Genomic DNA, 22,828 nt, shown 5'->3' with positions numbered 1-22,828 from the left:
TGTGACTGTAGTCGAAGAATAATCAGGGTAGCAGTTAATTTTGTTAAAACTTCTTGACCTAAAAAGGGAACAGGGCAGGTGGGGATAACTAAAAAGGAGTGCATAAAAGAATGTTGTCCAAGTTGGCACCAGAGTTGGGGAGTTTTAAGGGGTCTAGCAGCCTGGCTGTCAATACCCACAACAGTTATGGAGGCAAGGGAAACAGGCCGTTGAAAAGAAGGTAATGTGGAATGGGTAGCCTCCATATTGACTAAGAAGGGGACGGACTTGCCCTCCACTGTAAGAGTTACCCAAAGCATCTGTGATGGTCCAGGAGGCTTCCAAGGTGATTGGGCAGTGTCAGTCTTCAGCCACTAAGCTGAGAAGATCTGGGAAGGAGTCAGTCAGAGAGCCCTGGGCCAGAGTTCCAGGGGCTCTGGGAGTGGTTGCCAGGTGAGTTGGACAGTCCTATTTCCAGTGGGGTCCCACACAGATGGGACATGGCTTAGGAGGAATCCCTGGCTGCGGGCATTACTTGGCCCAGTGGCCAGATTTCCAGCACTTGAAGCAAGATCCTGGGGGAGGAGGTCCAGTCAGAATGCCTGACTGCTGCAGCTTAGGCGTTTTGAAGTTCTTGTGTGCTGCAGTGTGGCTGAGGTTTCTCTCACAGCAGAGGCAAGTAATTGTAACTCAGAAATACGTCGCTGCTTGGCTGCCTCTTCTCTATTATTGTACACCTTGAAGGCGAGGTTAATTAAGTCCTGTTGTGGGGTTTGAGGGCCAGAATCTAATTTTTGGAGTTTTTTCTAATGTCGGGAGTGGATTGGGTAATAAAATGCATATTGAGAATAAGACGGTCTTCTGGCCTCTCTGGGTCTAGGGCAGTAAGGCGTCTAAGGGTTGTTGCCAAATGGGCCATGATCTGGGCTGGGTTTCTATATTTGATGAAAAAGAGCCTAAACACTAACTGATTTGGGAGAGGTCAGGTAAAGAAAAAAGCATTAACCTTGACTATGCCTTCAGGTCCAGCCACCTCTCTAAGAGGAAATTGTTGGGCAGGTCGGGGAGAGCTATTCTCGGAACAAAACTGTAAGCCAGACTGGGTGTGAGGAGGGGAGGTGATAGAAGGATTATAGGGTGGGGGAGCGGAGGCTGAGGAAGAATTGGGACCTGTCTCAGCCTGGCGAGGAGCAGCCTGGGGAGGAAGGGAGAGGTCAGATGAGTCCATAGAAAAGGAGGATTCAAAGGACTCAGAGCTTGAGATGGAGACTGAAGGAACAGACAGCAAGGAAGAAAGATTTGGGATGAGTTGCACCGGGAGCAGAGACTAGGGAGGGACTGATGTGTAAAAGAATGCCTGGATGTCAGGCACCTCAGACCATTTGCCCATTTTTTGACAAAATTATCTAGATCTTGTAGGATGGAGAAATTGAAAGTGCCATTTTCTGGCCATTTAGAACGATTGTCGAGCTTGTATTGGGGCCAAGTGGTGTTGCAGAAGAAAATAAGACACTTACGTTTTAGGTCAGGTGAGAGTTGAAGAGGTTTTAAGTTTTTTAGAACACAGGCTAAGAGAGAAGAAGTGGGAATGGAGGGCAGAAGTTTGCCCATAGTAAAAAGTTAAGTTTAGAGAAAAGAGAGGGTAGAGACACAGAGAGAGGTGGGGGTGGTACTTGCCACCCAGGGAAGGTGGTACTTGCCACCAAGGTGAAGGATCAAGGCAGGCATCCCAGACACCTCTGGAATGTGGGTGAATAATCAGGCAGGCGTCCCTACAGTGATTAAACACCAAAAGAAGACTGTCTTCCCAAGTCTGTGACCAGCGCCAGAGTTTTGGGTTCATGGATGAAACGCATCTCCTCTGTCTTTACCAGAAAGGGAAAGGAACCAAAATTAAGGAAGGGAGAGATTGAAGGGTAGAGGGATAGCGAGAGAGGTTGGAGAAGACAATAAAAAGAGGCCACTTACCGGATTTAAAATTGGTGAGATGTTCCTTAGGCTGGTCTGAGGACCCGAGGTCATAGGTGGATCTCCTCATGGAGTGAGGGTGAGGACAGGGGACCAGTCTCCTGAAGGGGTCCTCCTGTCCCAGGTCTTTGGCACCAAATGTCATGCACATCCGTGTGAAGAGAGCCCACCAATCGGCTGTGTGTGAGCAACAAGGCTGTTTATTTCACTTGGGTGCAAGTGGGCTGAGTCTGAAAAGAGAGTCAGCAAAGGGAGATGGGGTGGGTCAGTTTTATAGGATTTGGGTAGGTAGTGGAAAATTACACTTAAAGGTGGTTATCTCTTGCGGGCAGGGGCAGGGGACACAAGGTGCAGAGTGGGGAGATCATGACACTCATTGTCCAGGAGAGGAATGTCACAAGGTCGATTGATTAGTTGGGGTGGGGCAGGAACAAATCACAATGGTGGAATGTCCTCTTTTGTGGTTCTTCAGTTGCTCCAGGCCATCTGGATGTATAAGTGCAGGTAAAAGGAGTTATGATGGCTTAGCTTGGGCTCAGAGGCCTGACATATCCCAGTAGAACACTCTGACCATAACGTCTGCTAATATCTCAAGACTGAAGCAAAAACGTTATTTTATAGAAAGGGGTCTTTACAGTTTAGAGGTCTGAGGAAATAGGGGAAGCTTAACCCAAGATTCACTGACAAGCATTTGTTCTCATTGGTCAGCAGGGACAAGCAGCTCAGCTGTTCATTTATGAGGCAAAGAATGTGTCATAAGCAGTGCAAGGTCAGACATTACCAGATCTGTAACCGAACCCAGGTTTGGCTGCTCATCATTTGAAAGCCAGACTCAAGAGACAAGGATTGGAGGAAGGAAAAGCAGGTTTAATCAGAGAGCCAGCAGACTGGGAAGATGGGAGACTATAGTCATAAAGATCATCTTAAATTTTAAAATCTTACCATAGGGATTTTACAGGAAAGCTTGGTATTGATATAGGGGTTAAGAAGAAATTACTTAGGCAGATAGGGAGATATGGGGGTCCTCGTTAAGGTCTTCCTCTTAATGAAAAGCAGCCCCCAAATCATTTTCTTCTCTAACAAAGAGCAGCCTGTAAAATCGAGTGGCAGACATAGACAAAAACGCTGGAAGTTTGCACAGGTGAATGCTGGCAGTTGTGCCAATAGGAAGAAACTACCTGGGAATAGGCATGTTCAAAATGGCAGCTCCATCTTCTCTTCTCTTTGCCAGCCACATGTATAGTAAGAGGCAGACAAGATGACACTGGCCAAGCAGAAAGCCATTTGCATGATAAGATTAGGGTGGGGCAACCAGCCTTCCCCATGCACCATGTAAACATCACACCTGGTCAAACCAATCTGTGGGCCTTACATAAGTCAGACACCTCCTCCTCAAGCCTGCCTGTAAAATCTGATGAGGTCCACCACTTTTTCCTGTTCAGATACCTCTTTCTCAAAGGAGGGAGAGAGCTGCTCCTCTTCTCTCCTTTCTTCTGCCTATTAAACTTTCTGCTTCTTAACCCATTCCATGTGTGCGTGTCCATATTGTTAATCTTCTTGGTGCAAGATGAACACTCCCAGGTATTTACCCCAGACAATGATGCCACTTCAGTAGGGGAGATGTGGAGTAGAATGCTGCAGGTTGTGGGGCCTGTGTGTCTTCTTTCAATGGCTAATTTGGGTTGTCATCTGTTCAGGGGTCTGGTTGGTATTATGTTGACTTTGGCCAAATGATGGTGGACTAACCATTAGTATTAGTGGCTCTCCCTAAGTGAAAGGATTCTGTAATCAGGGCTCCTGATTTGCCGGGTTTGTTTCAAGATTAGCCTCTGGAATTTCTCAAGGAAGTGCCTAATTAGATAAGCATGCATTGCCAGAAGGGAGTATCTAGAGAGGGAAGGAATGGGAAGGAATGAAGAGGTGAGAGGAGAGGAGGGTGATTAAAAGTATATATGTGCATATATATGTATACATATAGATAGATACATATAGATATATTTATAAATAAATTTATAAATAAATATATAAATATTTATATGTATGTATGTGTGTGTGTGTATATATATATATATATATATATATATATATATATATATTTTAGAGGGAGTCTCACTCTTGTTGCCCAGGCTGGAGTGCAGTGGTGCAATCTTGGCTCACTGCAACCTCCACCTCCCGGATTTAAGCAATTCTTGTGCCTCAGCCTCCCAAGTAGCTGGGATTATGACTCCCACCACCATGCCTGGCTAATTTTTTTGTACTTTTAGTAGAGGCAGGGTTTCACCATGTTGGCCAGGCTGATCTTGAACTCCTGACCTCAGGTGATCCGCCCACCTCAGCCTTCCAAAGTGCTGGGATTGCAGGCATGAGCCACTGCACCTGGCAATTAAAATATGTTTTTAGGCTGGTCCAAGTGCAGTGGTGTTTGCAACTAATTGTTCACAACCAGTTACATATTTCTTTGTTCCTTCTCCACTCCCACTGCTTCACTTGACTACCCTAATAAAAAAAATTAATAAATAAAATAAAATATATTTTTAAACTGCAAGTCCACAGTTACGAACTCCCCACAGTCAAACTCCATTCCATTTCTATGGAAAACAGGTGATGCATCCATTCTGGCTACTTCCTGCTGAAAAAGGGCATAATTAGGCATCCGTGGGGTAGAATCTATTCACCTGGAGTTGAAAGAATTCGCAAGTCCCTGGGCTTACAGAAGAGAATCTTCTGGGAAGGGCAGAGCAAGATGGCCAAATAAAGAGTGCCACCAATCATCCCTCCAACAGGAGCACTAAGTTTGACAACTAGCTGCACAAAGGGGTGCCTTCTTAGGACCCAAAAATCAGATGAGCACTCACAATGCCTGGTTTTGACTTCATATCGCTGAAAGAGGCACTGAAGAGGGAAAGAAAGACAGTCTTGAATTGCCAATACCACCCCTCCCCCACCCCCCCAGCAGCAGCCATGTGGACAGAGAATCTGAGTTGGGAGGGGGAAAGCGCAACAATTGTGAGGCTTTGCATTGAATTCACTACTCCCTTGTCACAGCAGAAAGCGGAACTGGGCTGTCCTCAGCTGACCCATCCATGGCGGAAGCAGTTGGGCTGGCCCTAACCAGAGTGGAATCACCCATTTCAGTGGTCAGGGCTTGAGTTCTGGCAATACTTGCCACTGCAGGCTGGAGTGCTCTGGGTCCCTAAGTGAACTTGACGGAAAGTGATTCAGTCAGAAAGAAAAGGTTGTCAATGAGCAATAAGAAATCATCTGAAGGTACAACACTCACTGGTAATAGAAAGTACACAGAAAAAACACAGAGTATGATAAGACTGTAGCTGTGGTACATAAAGGACTGTTATCTTAAGTAGAAAGACTAAACGATAAAACAATAAAAAATAATACCTACAACAGCTTTTCAAGACATAGACTGTGCAATAAGATATAAACAGAAACAACAAAAAGTTAAAAAGCAGGAAGGCAAAGTTAGAGTTTTGTTTTGTTTTTTGGGACGGAGTCTCGCACTGTCACCCGTGCTGGAGTGCAGTGGTGCAATCTCAGCTCACTGCAACCTCCACCTCCCAGGTTCAAGCGATTCTCCTGCCTCAGCCTCCCGAGCAGCTGGGATTACAGGCACCCGCCACCACACCCAGCTAATTTTTTGTATTTTAGTAGCGACAGGGTTTCACTATGTTGGCCAGGCTGGTCTCGAACGTCTGACTTCGTGATCCACCTGCCTTGGCCCCCCAAAGTGCTGGGATTACAGGCATGAGCCACTGCACTCAGCCTGCAAAGTTAGAGTTTTTACTAGTTTTCTTTTTGCTTGCTTGTTTGTTTATTTATGCAAGCAGTGTTAAGGTGTTATCAGCTTAAAATAGTGGGTCATAAGATAGTATTTGCAAGCCTATGATAACCTCAAATCAAAAAACATACAATGGATACAAAACAAATAAAAAGCAATAAATTAAATTAAACCACCAGAGACAATCACCTTCACTAAAAACAGGATAGGAAAGAAGGAAAGGAAGACCAGAAAACAAACTAAAATGCCAGAAGTAAGTCTTTACTTATGAATAATAACATTAAATGTAAATTGACTAAAGTCTCCAATCAAAAGACATAGAGTCACTGAATGAACTAAAAAAAAGAAACAATACCCAATGATCTGTTGCCCACAAGAAACACACTTCACTTATAAAGATACACACAGACTGAAAATGAAGGGATGGAAAAAGATATTCCATGCCAATGGAGACCAAAGAAGAGCAGGAGTAGCTATACTTAGACAAAATAAATTTCAAGACAAAAACTATAAGAAGAGACAAAGAAGGTCATTATACAATGATAAAGGGGTCAATTCAGCAAGAGAATATGGCCATTGATAATATATATGCACCCAACACTGGAGCACCCAAATATAACAAGCAAATACTATTAGAGCTAAAGTGAGAGATAGACCCCAATACAATAATAGCTGGAAACTTCAACAACCCACTTTCAGCACTGGACAGATCTTCCAGCCAGAAAATCAACAAAGAAACGTCAGAATTAATGTGCACTACAGACAAAATGAACCTAATAGATATTTACAGAACATTTCCTTCAACAGCTACAGAATAAACATTAAATAAAGCTGCAGAATAAACATTGAATACAGCTGCAGAATAAACATCTTTTCCTCAGCACTTGGATCATTCTTAAGGATGGACCATATATTAGGTCACAAAACAAGTCTTAAAATATTCAAAAAAAACTAAAATAATATCAAGCATCTTCTCTGACCACAATGAAATAAAACTAGAAATCAATAACGAGAAAAATATTAGAAAGTATTCAAACACAATGGAAATTAAACAATACACTCCTGAATGACCAGTGGGTCAATGAAGAATTAAAAAATAAATTCAGAAATTCCTCAAAACAAATGATAATGAAAACATGACATACCAAAACCTATGGGGTACAGTGAAAGCAGTACTAAGAGGGAAGTTTTAGCTATAAGTACCTACATCAAAAAAGAAGAAAAACTTCAAATAAACACACTAACAATGCATCTTAGAGAACTAGAAAAGCAAGAGCCAACCAAACCCAAACTCAGTAGAAGAAAAGAAATAATAAAGATCAGAGCAGCTGGGCATGGTGGCTCACGCCTGTAATCCCAACACTTTGGGAGGCCGAGGCGGGCAGATCATAAGGTCAGGAGACCATCCTGGCTAACACGGTGAATGCCATCTCTACTAAAAATACAAAAAATTAGCCAGACATCGTGGCAGGCGCCTGTAGTCCCAGCTACTCAAGAGGCTGAGGCAGGAGAATGGCATGAACCTGGGAGGCGGAGCTTGCAGTGAGCCGAGATCACGCCACTGCACTCCAGCCTGGGCAACAGAGCGAGACTCCACCTCAAAAAAAAAAAAAAAAAGAATAGAATAGAATAGAATGGAATAAAAATACTACTATTAAACCCTATACATCAAAAGTTCTTTTCAGGACAAAAAAGGCACACAAGCTTGCAATTTCCGTAAACCAGCCAGACTAGCCCATGGTCAGTGGTTTCTTCATCAGGAAAAAGTTACTAAAATAAGTCTCTTGCCTAATTAAAGCCATAGTTATGGCTAGTGGTCAGTTAGCATCCAGTGGAGCTGCAAAGTGCTTTAACGTTGCTTATCTAGAGGCAAATGCTTGTTTGGCTGCTTGAGAAAAAGAAAAGCTTTGTGGCATTTAGAACATAGTTTACTTTTTTTTTTTTTAGGTGGAGTCTCACTCTGTCGTCCAGGCTGGAGTGCAATGGTTTGATCTCAGCTCACTGCAACCACCGTCTCCCAGGTTCAAGCGATTCTCCTGCCTCAGCCTCCCGAGTAGGTGGGACTACAGGCACATGCCACCATGCCTGGCTAATTTTTTGTATTTTCAGTAGAGATGGGGTTTCCCCATGTTAGCCAGGATGGTTTTGATCTCCTGACCTGATGATCTGCCCACCTCAGCCTCCCAAAGTGCTGGGATGAACATAGTTTACTTTTTAAGTGAAAGAGTGTGTGACTTAACCTTTGCTGGCATGGTCTTAGGTTCTGTTTATAATTTGGTATCTTTTTTTTTTTTGAAACATGATCTGGCTCTGTCCCCCAGGATGGACTGGAGTGGCACAGTCATAGCTCACTGTAGCCTCGAACTCCCAGGCTCAAGCTATCTTCCCACCTCAGTCTCCCAAATACCTGGTGTAGGAGATTGGTCAGGGTGGTGGGAGAAATTATAAAGATAGAGTTATAGGAAATAGACAAAAACTTTCTTGGAAGACCAGGTGGTTTGCATCACTTCAGGAAAAGATTTGACTGGAGGAAGCTGAATTCTCTTAAAAGCTTAGGGCGTAGATACATAGGAATGTAGAGGAGTTTATCTAAATAGCTTGTTCACTCATGTGGTCCTAAGACTGACCTTTGATCATCTGCGGGTGCATGACTGCTCTCTACTCAGGAGGTCAGCAATGTTAATTACCCTCCAGTGGTGTTTACTTGAGACCTTTGTCATTTAATCTGTACTGAATAAATGCAAACTTCGCCAGCTTATCGAGGCCAATGCTGTGGACTCAGGCAGCAGAGCCCCTTAGGCACACTGACAGGCAGAATGTCTGTGTCAGTGTACGTCTTTCATCCATCACTGGGTCAGGGTCCACAGGTCGGACCTGGCAACCTGATACTACACGTGCATGCCACCATACCTGGCTTAATTTGCTATCTTATTGTTGCAGAAAATCTGTTCTGTCTTGTGATTTTTATTTGACCATTAACGGTGGTCAGTTTTTGTGTCTAAACCACAAAAGGAAGGTATGTCTGGCCTCCCATCCCATTATGTCTGGGAACTGTTTTTAAGATTTTTTACAGGGGCGTCCCTTGGCCAAGGAGGGATCCATTCCATCAGTAGCAGTGGGAAGGGGGAGCTTGGGATTTAATTATTAGTTTACATTCCCCCTTTTTTTGGTCATTATATGCCAGATGCAGCATCAATGGCCAAACTTCTATTTTGTCCCATATTATTGCTGGGGTGGTGTGTCTGCCTACCTAGGCCCAACATGTCCCTCGGTGGGACCCCATGGCCAAGGGATTTGGAGTCAAAATATTTATAGCCAACTAAATGTTCCAGGCTAGATGGGAATGGCAGTGGGCAGGTTCTCATTAACCCTGGGAACCCTTTAACATAAGAGCCAAAAATCAAATGCCAAAAGGCGAGGTTATAAAATTGGCATCTATTTAAGTTCTATGCATTGAGCTACTGTAATCTTGGTTGTAGTTACACACTTGTAGCAATTAGCTACACAAAACATAAGCATTTTCCTAAAACCATTTAAGCTAAGGAATTTAGAGACTTTCAATGTGCTGCAAGGCCTTTTGTAGTCTTTTTAGTAATTACTCCTAAGGTGGCTGATAAAATTGTTTATATAATTGGCATCATTTTATTACTGGGAGCACTATACCCAGAAGGCTTTGTCACCAGGTGATATTGTTTGGCTGTGTCACCACCCAAATCTCATCTTGAATTCCCACACATTGTGGGAGGGACCTGGTGGGAGGCAATTGAATCATAGGGGCAGGTGTCATGCTGTTCTCATGATAGTGAATAAGTCTCATGAGATCTGATGGTTTTAAAAACAGGAGTTTCCCTGCACAAGCTCTCTTTTTGCTTGCTGCCATCCATGTAAGACGTGACTTGCTCCTTCTTGCCTTCCTTCATGACTGTGAGGCTGCCCCAGACACATGGAACTGTAAATCCTTTTTCCTATATAAATTACCCAGAGTCGGGTCTGTCTTTACCAGCAGCATGAAAACAGACTAATACACCAGGTATCTGGATATCTTTCCATAATTTTTGTTTAATTCTATGGAAAGCAAAACTTTTTATGGTGGGGATGGATGGAGAGAGGCAACATAGTAGCCCAAGACATAGTCTTATTTTGGCAGATGTTTGGGCGTCTGCATGCCCGTTCTTGAGTAGGAGGGTCTGAAACAATTCTATCCCTCAAATTTGGCCCTTACAATCTCACATGCCCACCTCTTACGTGACAGTCCCTGAGCCTAGAGGGAAGGGGCTTATACAGTTTTAGCAGCAGGCCATTAGCAATGAAAGCACATAAGTCCCAGTGAGATTCTAAATAGTTTTTAAATTTCAGAGATATCAGGCCAGGCATGGTGGCTCATGCCTGTAATCCCAGCACATTAGGAGTCCAAGGTGGGAGGATCACTTGAGGTCAGGAGTTCAAGACCTGCCTGGCCAACATGGGGAAACCCCATCTTTACTAAAAACACAAAAAATTAGCTGAGTGTAGTGTCAGGCACCTGTAATCCCAGTTACTTGGGAGGCTGAGGCAGGAGAATCACTTGAACCTAAGAGGCAGAAGTTGCAGTGAGCCAAGATTGCACCACTGCACACCAGCCCAGGTGACAGAGTAAGACTCCATCTCAAAAACAAAATTACTGCACAGCAAAAGAAACTACCATCAGTGGCTGGGCGCGGTGGCTCACGCTTGTAATCCCAGCACTTTGGGAGGCCGAGGCGGGCAGACCACGAGGTCAGGAGATCGAGACCACGATGAAACCCCGTCTCTAATAAAAAGACAAAAAATTAGCCAGGCGTGGTGGTGGGCACCTGTAGTCCCAGCTACTCGGAGAGGCTGAGGCAGGAGAATGGCGTGAACCCGGGAGGTGGAGCTTGCAGTGAGCTGAGATTGCGCCACTGCACTCCAGCCTGGGCGACAGAGCGAGACTCCGTCTCAAAAAAAAAAAAAGAAACTACCATCAGAGTGAACAGGCAACCTACAGAATGGGAGAAAATTTTTGCAATCCACCCATCTGACAAAGGGCTAATATCCAGAATCTACAAAGAACTTAAACAAATTTACAAGAAAAAATCAAACAACCTCATCAAAAAGTGGGTGAAGGATATGAACAGACACCTCAAAAGAAGATATTTATGCAGCCAACAGACACATGAAAAAATGCTCATCATCTCTGGCCATCAGAGAAATGCAAATCTAAACCACAATGAGATACCATCTCACACCAGTTAGAATGGCAATCATTAAAAAGTCAGGAAACAACAGGTGCTGGAGAGGATGTGGCGAAATAGGAACATTTTTACACTGTTGCTGGAACTGTAAACTAGTTCAACCATTGTGGAAGTCAGTGTGGCGATTCCTCAAGGATCTAGAACTAGAAATACCACTTGACCCAGCCATCCCATTACTGGGTATATACTCAAAGCATTATAAATCATGCTGCTCTAAAGACACATGCACATGTATGTTTATTGCGGCACTATTCACAATAGCAAAGACTTGGAACCAACCCAAATGCCCATCAATGATAGACTGGATTAAGAAAATGTGGCACATATACACCATGGAATACTATGCAGCCATAAAAAAGGATGAGTTCATGTCCTTTGTAGGGACATGGATGAAGCTGGAAACCATCATTCTGAGCAAACTATTGCAAGGACAGAAAACCAAACACCACATGTTCTCACTCATAGGTGGGAATGGAACAATGAGAACACTTGGACACAGGAAGGGGAACATCACACACTGGGGCCTGTCGCGGGATGGGGGGGAGGGGGGAGGGATAGCATTAGGGGATATACCTAATGTAAATGACGAGTTAATGGGTGCAGCACACCAACGTGGCACATGTATACATATGTAACAAACCTGCACGTTGTGCACATGTACCCTAGAACTTAAAGTATAATAATAAAAGAAAAGAAAAGAAAAAGAAAAAAAAGTTAGCCTGGTATGGTGGTGTGCACCTGTAATCCCAGTTTCTGGGGAGGCTGAGGCATGAGAATTGCTTGAACCTGGGAGGCAGGGGTTGCAGTGAGCCAAGAGCATGCCAGTGCACTCCAGCCTGTGTGACAGACAGACTCTGTCTCAAAAAAAAAAAAAAAAAATGAGAGTTGGCTAGGTAAAGGAAAGAAAGTATCAAAGAGAGAAAAGAAGGGAGTTCCTGAGTGCAGGAACACCACTGGGCAATAGCAGAGAAGTGGGAAGGAGAAGCCAAAGGAGGCTAATGTGGATGAGGAAGAGGGTGATGCAATATCCTTCTGAAGAACTAGGCAGGGACTTGTTCACTCCAGATCTCACAGGACTCCTGAGGCACCATCTTCATGGTTGGCAGAGAAGTTGAGTCTGTAGACCCTGACAAAATCTGACTGGACCAGGGATCAGTGGCTAGGTCAAAGATTGTCCAATAGGATCACTCCAGTTTGGATGGTAACTAATCCAGCCAATCAGCTCTCCCCTGGCATGCGTTCCACTGTCCATGGTTCTGAAGTATCTTTGCAAAATAAGACTGGTGATCCCAATCAACAGGTTGGCCACATAACTCTTTATTAGTTAGCTACTGCCGTGTAACAAATCATCACAAACTTAGTGGCTTGAAACAACACTCATTCATTATTTTCACGGTGTCTTCATCAGGAATCTGGGCAAGATTTATCTGGATTCTATTCTCAGGGTTATACAATCAAGGAGTTGACCAAGCCGTGTTTTCATCTGGAGTCTGGGGAAGAACTGTGTTCAAACTCATTAGTGTTGTTGGCAGAATTCAGTTCCTCGCAGTGTAGAACTGAGGCCCCTGTTTTTTTAGCTCATTGTTAGTCAGGGATCACTCTGCTCCTAGAAGACGTTCTTAGGTTTTTGTCATGTGGCCCTTACCATCTTTAAAGCCAGCAATGACAGGTCAAATCCTTCTCAAGGTCTGAATCTCTCTGGCTTCTGACTTTCTTGATATTTGACTTCTACATTCAGATTTATAGAGTTTGTGTGATTAACTCAGGCTCACCTGGACAATTTCCCTTTGATAAATTTAAGGCCAATTGAGGAAGTGGCTCAATCTGCAGTGTGGTGCAGTGCTGAGGAGCTGAGGCCATGGCCACCTCAATGCCAGACTGTCCAGTGAGCAGCATGGCCAAAGCCATCAGCCAGAGCAGCCTTGGAGCAGAAGCAGCAGCTGCCACTGTTTGCAAAGCCCAGCTGAGCTGGCCTTGGTATTGTCGATGCCACTGAAGAGGTTGAAGGAGGAAGACAAAGAACCCCTCATTGAGCTCTGGGTCAAGGCTGTCAGTGATGGTGAAAACACAGGAATCTGCCTTTTTTCCCAGAGATTCCTCATGATTCTTTAGCTCAAAAGAGTTGTCTTTAGTGTCACAACTGTTGATCTGAAAAAGGAAACCTGCAGATCTGCAAAACAAGGCTCCTAGGAACCACCCACCACTTATAACTTTCAACAGTGAAGTCAAATAAGATTGAGGAATCTCCTGAAGAAGTCTTATGTCCTCCCAAGTACTTAAAGCTTTCATCAAGACACGCAGAATCAAATACTGCTGGAATGGACATCTTTGCCAAATTCTCTGCATAGATCAAGAATTCAAGGCCAGAGGTTAATGAAGCATGAGTGAAGGGTCTCTTAAAAACCCTGCAGAAAATGGTGATTATTAAAAAGTCAAGAAACAACAGATGCTGGTGAGGTTGCAGAGAAAAAGAAATGCTTTGACACTGTTTGTGGTAGTGTAAATTAGTTCAACCATTGTGGAAGACAGTGTGGTGATTCCTCAAAGATCTAGAAGCAGAAAAAACATTTGACCCAGCAATCCCATTAGTGGGCATATACCCAAAGGAATATGCATCATTCTGTTATAAAGATACATGTACGCATATGATCACCACAGCACTATTCACAATAGCGAAGACATGGAATCAACCCAAATGCCCATCAATGACAGACTGGATGAAGAAAATGTGGTACATATACACCATGGAATACTATGCAGCCATAAAAAGGAACAAGATCATGTCTCTTGCAGGGACATGGATGGAGCTGGAGCAGTTATTCTCAGCAAACTAACACAGCAACAGAAAATCAAATGTCGAATGTTCTCATTTATAACTATGAGCTGAACAATGGACACAGGGAGGAGAACAACACACAATGGGGCCTGTCAGTGGGGCAAGGAGAGGAAGAGCATCAGGAAGAATAGCTAATGAATGCTGGGCTTAATACCTAGGTGATGGGTTGATCTCTGCAGCAAATCACCATGGCACATATTTACCTATGTAGCAAACCTGCACCTCCTGCACATGTACCCTGGAACCTAAAATAAAAGTTAAAAAAAAACTGCAAAAACTTGTGAATATCTGAATTCTCCTCTCCCTGATGAAATTGATGAAAATAGCATGCAGGACACTAAGTTTTCTACACGTAAATTTCTGGATGGCAATAAAATGGCATTAGCTGATTGCCATCTGATGCCCAAACTGCATATTGTCAAAAAAAAAAAATCACAACTTTGATATTCCAAAAGGAATGACTGGCCAGGCACGGTGTTCATGCCTGTAATCCCAGCACTTTGGGAGGCCAAGGTGGGTGGATCACTTGAGGTCAGGAGTTGTAGACCAGCCTGGCCAACATGGTGAAACCCATTTCTACTAAAAATACAAAAATTAGCCAGGCTTGTGATGGGTGCCTATAATCCCAGCTACTTGGGAGGGTGAGGCAGGAGAATACCTTGAACCCAGAAGGCGGAGGTTGCAGTGAGCTGAGATCATACCACTGCACTCCAGCCCTGGCGATAAAGCGAGACTCCATCTCAAAAAAAATAAATAAAATATAGGAAAAAAAAAAGGAATGACTGGCATCTGGAGATACCTAATGAATACAAGTAGTAGGGATATGTTCAACAATACCTGTCCCAATGATAAAGAGATTGAAATAGTGACAGAAACAGTTAATGTAGTAATGTAACCAAAAGACTCACCAAGTAAACTTGCATTTATGACAGAGATGTCTTCGTGTCTTCTCCTTAAAATATGCTTTTCCTAACAGACCACTCCTCTTCCTATAGAGGAGAAATTGTATTTAGCACGAACATGAGTTATTCAAGGATTAGGATCAAGGACAGAAAAGGTATAGAAGTTATCTTAAAAATAAACACTCCTGGCCAGGTGTGATGGCTCATGCCTGTAATCCCAGGACTTTCAGAGGCCAAGAGAGGCAGATCACCTGAGGTCAGGAGTTCAAGAGCAGCCTAGGCAGCATGGTAAAACCCCGTTTCTACTAAAAATACAAAAATTAGCAGGGCGTGGTGGCACACATCTGTAATCCCAGCTACTTGAATCGCTTGAGTCCGGGAGGCAGAGATTGCAGTGAGCCGAGATCACACCATTGCACTGCAGCCTGGGCAACAAGAGCAGAACTCTGACTCCAAAAAAAAAAAAAAAAGTGTGTGGCACTACCCCCTCACTCTTTTGCTCCTGCTCTTGCCATGCGATGTGTCTGCTCCACCTTCACCTTCCACCCACCATGACTGTAAGCTTCTTGAGGCCCTCACCAGAAGGAAATGCTGAAGCCACACTTCCTGCACAGCCTGAAGAACCATGATCCAGTTAAAAACCTCTTTTCTTTATAACAGGGGTCCCCATCCCCTAGGCAAGGAACCAGTGCTTGTTAGAAATTAGGCCACACAGCAGAAAGTGAGCAGCGGGTGTGTGTGAGCATTACCGTCTGAGCTCCACCTCCTGTCAGATCAGCGGCGGCATTAGATTCTCACAGGAGCTTGAACCCTATTGTGGATTTAGGTTGCATGCTCCTTATGAGAATCTAGGCTGGGTGCAGTGGCTCATCGGCCGGGTGCAGTGGCTCATGGCTGTAATCCCATCACTTTGGGAGGCCGAGATGGGCAGATCACCAGAGTTCAGGGGTTCGAGATCAACCTGGCCAACATGGCCAAACCCCATCTCTGCTAAAAATACAAAAATTAGCCAGGTGTGGTGGTGCATGCCTGTAGTAGCAGCTACTCGGGAGGCTGAGGCAGGAGAATCGCTTGAACCTAGGAGACAGAGGTTGCAGTGAGCCGAGATTGCACCATTGCACTCCAGCCTGGGCGACAAGAGCAAAACTCCATCTCAAAACAAAGAATCTAATGCCTGATGATCTGATGATCTAAGGTGAAACAGTTTCATCTGGAAACCATTTCCTCCTCCCCTGACCTCCACCCCAGTCCGTGGAAAAATTGTCTTCCACGAAACCAGCCCCTAGTGCCAAAAAGGTTGGGGAGCACTGCTTTATGAATTACCCAGTCTCAGATATCCCTTTATCCTTTTTTTTTTTTTTGAGATGGGGTCTCACTCTGTTGCCCAGGCTGAGTGTGATCATGGCTCACTGCAGCCTTGACCTCTCAGGCTCAAGCAATCCTCCCACTTCAACCTCCCAAGTAACTAGAATACAGGTATGCACCACTATGCCAGGCTAATTTTTAATTTTTTTGTAGAGATGGGGGCTCACTATTTTGTCCAGGCTGGTCTCAAACTCCTGGATGTAAGTGATCCAGGAGGTGGGAGCAACTCAGCCTCCCAAAGTGCTGGGATTACAGGCATGAACCACCACACCCAGCCAGTCTTCCTTTATAGCAATGCAAGCACAGCCTAATCCAGAGTGTGTTGCTACATGAGACTGACATTTGAATGAGTAGACTAGATAAGGCAGATGACCCTCCCCTATGTGGCCAGGCCCCTTCTCATCCACTGAAGGCCTAAATAGAACAAAAGGCTGAGCAAGAATTTGGTCTCTCCGTCTGATGGCCTTGAGCTGAGATTCTGGACCCTTCCTGCCTTTGGACTTGGATTTGAACTTACACCATCAGCTCTCCTGGTTCTCGGCCCTTTAGACTTGTGTTCTTGGGACTCTCAGTCGCCATTTTCATGTGAGACCATTCCTTAGAGTAAATCACCATGTGTATATCTTGTCTGTTCTATTTCTCTGGAGAATCCAACTTATACAGGCCCTAACCCAACTTATACAGGCCCTGTATAACCCAACTTTTACAGGCCCTAACCCAACTTATACAGGCCCTGTATAACCCAACTTATGCAGGCCCTGTATAACCCAACTTATGCAGGCCCTGTATAACCCAACTTATGCAGGCCCTGTATAACCCAACTTATGCAGGCCCTGTATAACCCAACTTATGCAGGCCCTGTATAACCCAACTTATGCAGGCCCTGTATAACCCAACTTATGCAGGCCCTGTATAACCCAACTTATGCAGGCCCTGTATAACCCAACTTATGCAGGCCCTGTATAACCCAACTTATGCAGGCCCTGTATAACCCAACTTATGCAGGCCCTGTATAACCCAACTTATGCAGGCCCTGTATAACCCAACTTATGCAGGCCCTGTATAACCCAACTTATGCAGGCCCTGTATAACCCAACTTATGCAGGCCCTGTATAACCCAACTTACACGGGGCCTGTATAACCCAACTTACACGGGCCCTGTATAACCCACCTTATACGGGCCCTGTTTAACCTACCTTATACAGGCCCTGTATAACCCAACTTATACAGGCCCTGTATAACCCTTATACAAGCCTTAACCCAACTTTTACCGGCTCTAACCCAACTTATACAGGCCACCACATCCAGCTAATTTTTGGTGCTAATTTAATAGTGTGGCTTATGGAGTTAGAGCTATAGCAGGCGGGGTGTGGTGGCCCATGCCTGTAATCCCAGCACTTTGGGAGGCCAAGGTGGGTGGATCACCTGAGGTCAGGAGTTCAAGACCAGCCTGGGTAACATGGTGAAACCCGTCTCTACTAAAAATACAAAACTTAGCCAGGCATTGTGGCTCACGCCTGTAGTCCCAGCTACTTGGGAGGCCGAGGCAGAAGGATCACTTGAACCCAGGAGTTCGATTCCAGCCTGGGCAACACAGTGAGACCTCATCTCCATTAAAATAAATAAACAATTTTTAAAAATTTTAAGAGCTCTAACAGTTTGGCATGTTGCCTGAATCATGGACCAGAAAGTGACCTACACCAAATGCTGGAATACCAGAACTACCTTGATACACAAAGAAGGGAAGGGATATAGCAGTTAGGATACAAGGCTGGGCACAGTGGCTCACACCTGTAATCCCTGCACTTTGGGAGGCCGAGGTGGAAAGATTACTTGAGGCCAGGAGTTTGAGGCTGCAGTGAGCCATGATCTTGCCACTGCACTCCAGCCTGGGTGACAGAGCGAGACTCCATCTCACAAAAAAAATAAATAAAATAAAATAAAATAAAAGGATTACAGAAACTTGCTAAAATAGTGCAGAGAGGTCCCATTTACCCTTCACCTGGCCTCCCCGGAGTGGTTACATCTTCCGTAACCATAGTACATGGTCAAAATCAGAAAATGCCGGGCACAGTGGCTCATGCCTGTAAACCCAACACTTTGGGAGGCCAAGGCAGGAGGATCACTTGAGCTCAGGTGTTCAAGACCAGCCTGGACAACATAGGGAGACTCTGTCTCTACAAAACAAAAATATGCAAATTAGCCAGCATGATAGCACGAACCTATAGTCCCAGCTAATCAAGGGGCTGAGGCAGGAGAATCCACTGAGGCTGGGAGGTTGAGGCTGTGGTGAACCATGATCTTGCCATTGCACTCGGCCTGGATAACAGAGGGAGACCCTGTCTTAAAAAAGAAAAAAAAAAAAAAGTCTGGGCACGGTGACTCACACCTGTAATCCCAGAACTTTGGGAGGCCAAGGCAGGCAGATCACGAGGTCAGGAGTTCAAGACCAGCCTGACCAACATGGTGAAACCCCGTCTCTACTAAAAATACAAAAATTAGAAGGGCGTGGTAGCACATGCCTGTAATCCCAGCTACTCAGGAAGCTGAGGCACAAGAATCGCTTGAACCTGGGAGGCGGAGGTTGCAGTGAGCCGAGATCACGCCATTGCACTCCAGCCTGGGCAACAGAGTGAGACTCCATCTCAAAAAGAAAAAAAAAAAGCTATGGAGGTTGGGATATTCGAGTGGATTTATCACATAAGACCTGTTCACCTGCTCTGAGAAGGTGTGGAAGGACACAACTTTTACCACAACTATCAAAAATAAACTTGTGGCCGGGCACACTGGCTCACACCTGTAATCCCAGCACTTTGGGAGGCTGAGGCGGGCGGATCACCTGAGGTCAGGAGTTCAAGACCAGCCTGGCCAACACGGCAAAACCCTGTCGCTACTAAAAATACAAAAAGTTAGCCGAGTGTGGTGGAGCACACCTATAATCCCAGCTACTTGGGAGATTAAGGCAGGAGAATTGCTTGAACCTGGGAGGCAAAGGTTGCGGAGAACCGAGATCGCACCACTGCATTCTAGCCTCCGCGACAGAGCGAGACTCCATATCATAAAATAAAATAAAATAAAATAAAATAAAATAAAATAAAATAAAACTTGTAGGGGCTGGATGTAGTGTCATGCACCTGTGGTCCCAGCTACTTGGGAGGCTGAGGCGGGAGGATGGCTTCAGCCCAGGAGTTCCAGGCTGTAGTAAGCCATGATTGCACCACTGCACTCAGGCCTGGGCAACAGAGTGAGACCCTGTCTCAAAATAAATAAATAAATTTGTGTAAGGAGCCCCAGCATCTTGAAGAGTTCTGTGATCACGCCTTCCTGTAAATTAGTTCAAGGCCGGGCATGGTGGCTCACGCCTGTAATCCCAGCACTTTGGGAGGCCGAGGTGGGTGGATCACTTGAGGCCAGGAGTTCAAGATCAGCCTGGCCAACATGGTCAAACCCCATCTCTACAAAAAAAATACAAAAATTAGCTGGGTGTGGTGGCGTGCGCCTGAGATCCCAGCTACTTGGGAGGCTGAGGCAGGAGGATCACTTGAACCTGGGAGGCGGAGGTTGCAGCGAGCTGAGATCACACTGCTACACTCCAGCCTGGGCAACAGAGAGAGATTGTGTCTCAAAAATAAATAAATAAATTAGTTCGGAAATTACAGTGAAAATACTGCCACTGAATCTGGAAACCTAAATATTATGGAGATAACTGGGTACCAGGGTATCGGGGTCTAGTGTCCCCACTTAATCACCAACGACAAGGTGGGCATAGTTACCATAACGGACAGAAAGTCAAAGCAGCCATCAGAGCAGTCTAACTCACAGAGACTTACAGCACTGGCTGCTTCATGAAGGTGTTCCCAGCAGGGAAATCGATGGGAAGTTGTTTACTAAATTATTTTTTTTTTTTGAGTCAGAGTCTTGCTCTGTCGCCCAGGCTGGAGTGCAGTGGTGTGATCTCGGCTCACTGCAACCTCCGCCTCCCAGGTTCAATCGATTCTCCTGCCTCAGCCTCCCAAGTACCTGGGATTACAGGCGCCCACCACCACGGCCAGCTAATTTTTGTTTTTTTAGTAGAGATGGGGTTTCACCATGCTGGCCAGGCTGGTCTTAAACTCCTGACCTCAGGTGATCCACCTGCCTTGGCATCCCAAAGTGCTGGGATTACAGGCATGAACCACCATGCCCGGCCTAAATTCTTAATTAATTCATATAAGCAGAAACATTCTAAGTCAACTGAACGAAAATCTAACTGGAATCATAAAAACAGAGTCACAGGCCAGGTGTAGTAGTTCACACCTGTAATCCCAGCATTTTGGAAGGCTGAGGCTGGAGGATCGCTTGAGCCCGGGAGTTCAAGACCAGCCTGGACAACATAGGGAGACCCCGTCTCTACAAAAAAAAATAATTTTTTTAAAAAAATTAGCCATGTGTGGTGGTACACATCGGTACTGTCAGCTACTCAGAAGGCTGAGGCAGGAGGATCACATGAGCCCAGGAGGTGGAGGCTGCAGTGATCTATGGTCACACCACTGCACTCTAGCCTGGGGGACAGAGAGAGATTCCATCTCCAAAAACACAGAGTCACAGCCTCTCAATCTGTTCCCAAGATTTGAGCTAATTTATAGACCCAGAACACCTTGAATAAAGGAGAGGCCAAGTCCTCTTGGGAACGGACCCCAGCACGCTGTCAAAATGTTGTCTTGTTCATCTTTCTTCCAGTCATGCCCTAAGGGACTTAAAACCTTTACCGGGTTGACTGTGCACTGGGCAAAAGGAAATCAAGCGGACTTTTCAGGGACTACTGTACACTGGTTCTAAACGCTAGTTTCAAGAGACCTGAAATGCCACTGTGGTCTAACGGTCAAAGAGTGAAGGTTTATGGAGGTCCAACGTCAGTGTATAATTTTAAGCTTAATGAAGCATTGACTGACTGCAGGTGCTGTAACAGTTGTGGTTCATTATCTGAATAATCAACACATCCCCTGGTGTCTACTGTGCAGCTATTGATCTGGTCAATATCTTTTTGTCTTTTTTTTTTTTTAATGGGGTCTCACTCTGTCACCCAGGCTGGAGTGCAGTGACGCAATTTCAGCTCACTGCAACCTCTACCTCCCAAGCTCAATTGATCCTCCCACCTCAGCCTCCCAAGTAGCTATGACTACAGGCTCACACCACCACGCCCAGCTAATTTTTTTTTTTGAGATGGAGTCTCACTCTGTTGCCCAGGCTGGAGGGAAGTGGCGTGATCTCAGCTCACTGCAACCTCTGCCTCCATGGTTCAAGTGATTTTTCTGCCTCAGCCTCCCAAGTAGCTGGGACTACAGGTGCACACCACCACACTCAGCTAATTTTTGTATTTTTAGTAGAGACGGAGTTTCACTGTATTAGCCAGGCTGGTCTCGAACTCCTGACCTCATGATCCGCCCACCTCGGCCTCCCAAAGTGCTGGGATTACAGGTGTGAGCCACCACACTCAGTCACCCCAGGCTGATTTTTATATTTTTTGTAGAGACGAGGTTTCATCATGTTGTCCAAGCTATTCTCAAACTCCTGATCTCAAGCAATCCTCCTGCCTTGGCCTCCCAAAGGGCTGGGATTACAGGCATGAGCCACTGCATCCAGCCTGGTCCATGGTTTTTTGCTCCATATGTTAGTAAAGACCACCAGAAGCAGTTGGCATTCATCCAGCAAGGCCAACAATACACCTTCACGGTCTTGCCATAAGAGAATATCAACACTCCAGCCTTACATCGTAATTTACTTTGCAGATTTTTGTTTGTTTGTTTGTTTTATAATTTCAACTTTTATTTATTTATTTATTTATTTATTTAGAGGCAGAGTCTCCCTCTGTCACCCAGGCTGGAGTGCAGTGGTGCGATCTCAGCTCACTGCAACCTCCGCCTCCTGGGTTCAAAAGATTATCCTCCCTCAGCCTCCTGAGCAGCTGAGATTACAGGCATGCGCCACTGCACCTGGCTAATTTTTGTATTTTTAGTAGACATGGGGTTTCGCCATGTTGCCCAGGCTAGTCTCAAACTCCTGACCTCAGGGGATCCATCTGCCTCAGCCTCCCAAAGTGCTGAGATTACAGCCACAGCGTCTGGCTTAGGGACTAACATTAAATCAGTAGACTTTGAGCAAAGTCCCTGGGAGACCCTCCATAATGTGGGTGGGCCTCAACCAATCAGTTGATGGCTTTAAGAGAAAAAGACTGAAATCCACCACAGAGAGAAGGAGTCCTGCCTCTGGTCTCTGACTCCAGATTCAACAACTCTCCCCGGGGTCTCCAGCCTGCCCTGCAGATTTCAGACTTGCCAGCCTCATCAATCATGTGAGATAATTTCTTTTTTTTTTTCTTTTTTTTTTGTGTGTATTTTTAGTAGAGACGGGGTTTCACTGTGTTAGCCAGGATGGTCTGATCTCCTGACCTCATGATCCGCCCACCTCAGCCTCCTAAAGTGCTAGGATTACAGGCGTGAGCCACGGCGCGTGGCCGATCTCCTGACTGATGATCCGCCTCACTCCGTGCAGATTCAGTCTGAGACTGGGCGCGACTATTTGAACAATTCTTCTCTCTCTCTCTCTTCCCTTCGGTAACCCCCTATATGTGCATATCCACAGGGGTTACACAGTCTCTGTTGCAGCTACTTAACTCTGCTATTGTAGCATGAAGGCAATTATAGACGTTACATAAACAAATGATCATGGCTGCATTCCAATCAAACTTCACTTA

At 45.2% G+C, this 22,828-nt stretch overlaps 1 pseudogene; it reads left to right on the top strand.

Moving 5' to 3' along the window:
• Positions 1–12,242: 12,242 nt before the first annotated feature.
• On the top strand, positions 12,243–14,272 carry LOC115833527 (annotated as a pseudogene).
• Positions 14,273–22,828: the final 8,556 nt, after the last annotated feature.

This window comes from Nomascus leucogenys, unplaced genomic scaffold, assembly GCF_006542625.1.
Source record: "Nomascus leucogenys isolate Asia unplaced genomic scaffold, Asia_NLE_v1 Super-Scaffold_241, whole genome shotgun sequence".
Classification (NCBI taxonomy): Eukaryota; Metazoa; Chordata; class Mammalia; order Primates; family Hylobatidae; genus Nomascus; species Nomascus leucogenys.
Note: the sequence above shows the minus strand (reverse complement) of the source record. Positions and strands in the feature narration are given on the sequence as shown.